The following is a 3,926-nucleotide window of genomic DNA, read 5'->3' as shown; positions in this document are numbered from 1 at the left end:
AGCTATCAAGAGCATCTTTTTCTTTCATTTCTTTCTCTAATCAGTCCACCCCAATCTTAGTCTTTCATTTTAATCCCAAAAGAGCAAATGACAGGAATACATCAGCTTTTCCTTTTCCTTTATCCTCTTCTACCAGTCATTTGAAATAGTGCAACTTTCAGACATATAGGAAATTTTTCAAAAACATTAACTCAATATTATTGAAGACATCAACTCAACACTGTAAGACAAAACAAACGGCAGTGTCTTATAACTAGCTAACAGCAGCCTCAAATTTAGAGTAATGTAGAAATAAAAAGGCAGCTGCAGCTTTGGCATTTTAAGGTTAACTATTTCTTTCATGAGAGAGAGAGAGAGAGAGAGAGAGAGAGAGAGAGAGAGAGAGAGAGAACTTGCATAAGTGCAAGCAGGGGCAGGGCAGAGGGAGATAGAAGGAGAGAGAGACTCTTAGGCAAGTTCCATGCCCAGCATTGGGCTCCATGCTGGGCTCTATCTCAGGACTGTGATATCACGACCTGAGCCAAAAATCAAGATCAACTATATATATATATATATATATATATATATATATATATATATATATATATAATGTTATGTTATGTTATATTATATTATATTATATTATATTATATTATATTATATTATATTATATTATATTATATGTATACACACATACATATAGCCAAAATCATGACCTGAGCCAAAACCAACTATATATAGTTGTTTTTGTTTCTGTTTTTCCTTTATTTATCTTTCTTTCACAGCATAAGTCGTGATAAATTTCTCTGCAGTTTTAATTTCTGGAAGAATGCAGAGGAACACCGCTTATATAAAGCAGATTGCCTAGTAAAATTCGATCACTTAATCAAAAATAATCTCATGGTTTATAAACATAGAACAGCAAATATTGTAAGTTATTAGAGTAAATTAATTTTTTAAAGTTTTAGAATGTTTATTGATCACTGTGTACAAACTACAACTAAGTGAATGAAATGGTGGAAAGAGAAGTGAGACAAACTTTCTATTATCTCACTGGTGGTTAGAATTAAAAGGGTAGGATAAGAAAGAAAAAAAATCATGGCAGAGATAATGCAAACTGTAAGAGGAAGCATGCAATAATTGTCAAGGGACTCTTTAAAGAAGGGAGAAGGTATTCTAAAACTGGGTAAAAGGCAGTAGCCAAGAATACAGACTGGATGTTTGAATTGGGACTGGAAGAAAACACAGTCTCAACATAAAAGGTGGTAAAAACTTTTTTCAGAAGACTAGCGTGAGACCAGCAGGGAACAAAATCACACTTACGTTAATAGGAAATCTTTCTGTTTATTCAGTTTTAAGCCAAAATGGGTGACAAAGCTTTTTGGAAGTAATGTATGGAGGCCTAGAAAGCCACCTTGGGTATTTAAACTTAATGTCATAGTCGGTAAAGAGCTGCATGATCCAAGCTCTGCTTCTGAAAGACTAATAGACCAAGTGTAATTAAAATAAATTAAAAGGGAGAAAGTTGTGGAAAATCAACAATTGTTTAGATGAAGGTAGTAAGGATCTGAGATAAAAAGGTGAACACTGGATGCTAAGGAGGTAACAGTTGAAAAATAATGAAGTCACCAAATTTATAGGACTTTAAATTGAAATATAATACACATGTTAAAAAAGTACATATCTTTGTTTACTCTCAGGTGTATATAGAGTACCTTAATTATCACAAACCAGCACCTATATCAAGGAAGAGACCATCCCCAGAAGACCCCACTTTCTGTCTCTACCTCTCTCCATTCTACTGCTCTTTCACACCACACATTACTTTCAATTGCTTTCATATTTTACATAAATGCAATTTTCCATGATATTCCCTCCTGTTTGGCTTCTTTAACTCAACACCATGGTTGTGATATTTATCCAAGTATGTTAGCTTGTTCTCATGGCTGTATGGCATTATACCACATAGATGGACCATAGTTATTTACCCATTCAACTGTTGGTGGGCATTTGGGTGGTTTTCAGTCTGGAGTAATAACATATAATGCTGCCACGGACTTTTGTGTGAATGATTTTTGGTTGGATATACATGTAGGAATTTAATTCCTGGGTCACACACATGTTGCTGTAGTAGATCATACCAACTCCTTTTCTGATAGTTGTAGCGATTAATGCTTCACGTACCAGTATATGAATTCCAGTTTTTCCATATCCTTCCCAGTGCTTGGCATTTTCTGTCTTTAACATTCCAGTCACTCTGGTGAGTATACAGTAGTTTGTTCTCATGGGTTTCATTTTGTATTTCCTTAAAATAAATAGTAGAGTTACCATATTTTCTTTTCTTTTTTGCCATTTCAAAGTCCTCTTTTGTGAAGTGATGAGTTTCTTAAGTACTCTTGATAGAATTCCTTTGTCAGATATGTGTGGCAAATAAGTTCTCCCACTCACTGCATTGCCTTTTGACTCTCTTAATTTTGTGTTTTAATGAAGAAAAAAACGTTAATGTTAATGCAGTTCGATATACCACTTGTATCTCCGACAATTTGTGCAACATCATAATGAGAGGCCATGAAGTGTGTAGCAATCCCTTAACCATGAATGTGTTACATTAGTAACTAGGTTCTTCTCATCTTTTTCAAGAGTACTAACCTCTCCTTTCATACAGCACTCATTTAACAAGACTTTACCAGGAAAGGAGAAGACATAAATGATTTCTCCAAGTTGCCCACTCTGGGTGATCTTGAGGTACTATTAACAGAATGAGACAAGTCACTAATAAATGCCTGGTTAGGGATAAAGACAGTTTTTGATTTGGGATACAATAAGTTTGAGGTATTTATGAGACATTGAAATAGAAATTTCCAGTAGGCCTCAGATTTTCAGGAAGAGCGTGATTGTTGAAAGGGTGGAATTGGTTGAAATTACTGAGAGGGAGACTATAGATACAAGAACATGAATGGGAACAGAACCTTAATATATATGTCCAGGTAGTAGTTGGAGGAGAATATCACAAATCTATATCTCCAGTTGCCTGTTAGACGTTTTTACCTAGAAATCTCTTTATCACCTCACACCCAAGACAGTTAGAACAGAACTCATCATACTCCCTCTATTCCTGAGCCCGTTCCTCCCCTTTATTGGAGTTCATATTTCTGACGGGTTGACCCCTGGGTCTTACAGTCACTCAGACACCAAGCTTCAGAGTCAATGGTGACCCCTCATACTTCTTCACCCCTTTGGCTAGTCATTAAGGCCTATTACTTCTTTCACTCCTTAATCTTACTTTCATTGACATCTCCTTAAACTATTTTAATGGTCTCACTAAACTTTGCCCTTTGTACCCACTTTTTGTTTGCAAAGCATTTTTTTTAGTTTTTGATTATTGAGCCATGCACTATGCCAAGTGTATTATATAAATATACCCTTTAATTTCATATGATCCCATGAGGAAACTGGGGGCTTAAGGTGTTTAAGTGACTTGCTAATGGTCATACAGAACCAGGGTTCCAACCTACATACATGGGAATCTGAAGTCATCTGTTAACTTGTATCATTGTCTTCCTCCACACAACTACCACATTAATAGTCCTAAAACTTTTTTCATATTTTGCCTCTTCTACATCATTCTTTGACCATGAGATAAAGTCATAAAAGCTCTTTAACTGATCTGCACAGCCGTCTGTGTTATGACTTCCACCCATTTCTCCAAACTTTCATTAATCATCTGTTCTGGTAAAGCTGATGCGATCACATACTCTTCCCCACCTGTGTAATATACAATGTGTTAGAATAGTGTCTTAGCTCACACTGTATACCTAAAATGGTTATTCACCATCCCTTGCAATTTTAAATAACTATATGGCATCTCTCTGATGTAAACTGTAGTTACTTAAACCATTAATGCTGGAATTGTGTGTGTGTGTGTGTGTGTGTGTGTGTGTGTGTGT

At 35.5% G+C, this 3,926-nt stretch overlaps 1 non-coding gene across 1 annotated transcript; it reads right to left on the bottom strand.

Annotated features, from left to right (window-relative positions):
• Nucleotides 1–2,526: 2,526 nt before the first annotated feature.
• Nucleotides 2,527–2,647, bottom strand: LOC113593126 (U6atac minor spliceosomal RNA). The gene has a single exon (XR_003413186.1). It is a non-coding gene; the product is annotated as a U6atac minor spliceosomal RNA (small nuclear RNA).
• Between the last annotated feature and the right edge of the window lie 1,279 nt (nucleotides 2,648–3,926).

The sequence above is a fragment of the Acinonyx jubatus genome, chromosome B4 (assembly GCF_027475565.1).
Source record: "Acinonyx jubatus isolate Ajub_Pintada_27869175 chromosome B4, VMU_Ajub_asm_v1.0, whole genome shotgun sequence".
NCBI classification, from domain to species: Eukaryota; Metazoa; Chordata; class Mammalia; order Carnivora; family Felidae; genus Acinonyx; species Acinonyx jubatus.
The sequence above is the reverse complement of the archived record's forward strand: the minus strand, read 5'-3'. Positions and strand labels throughout refer to the sequence as shown.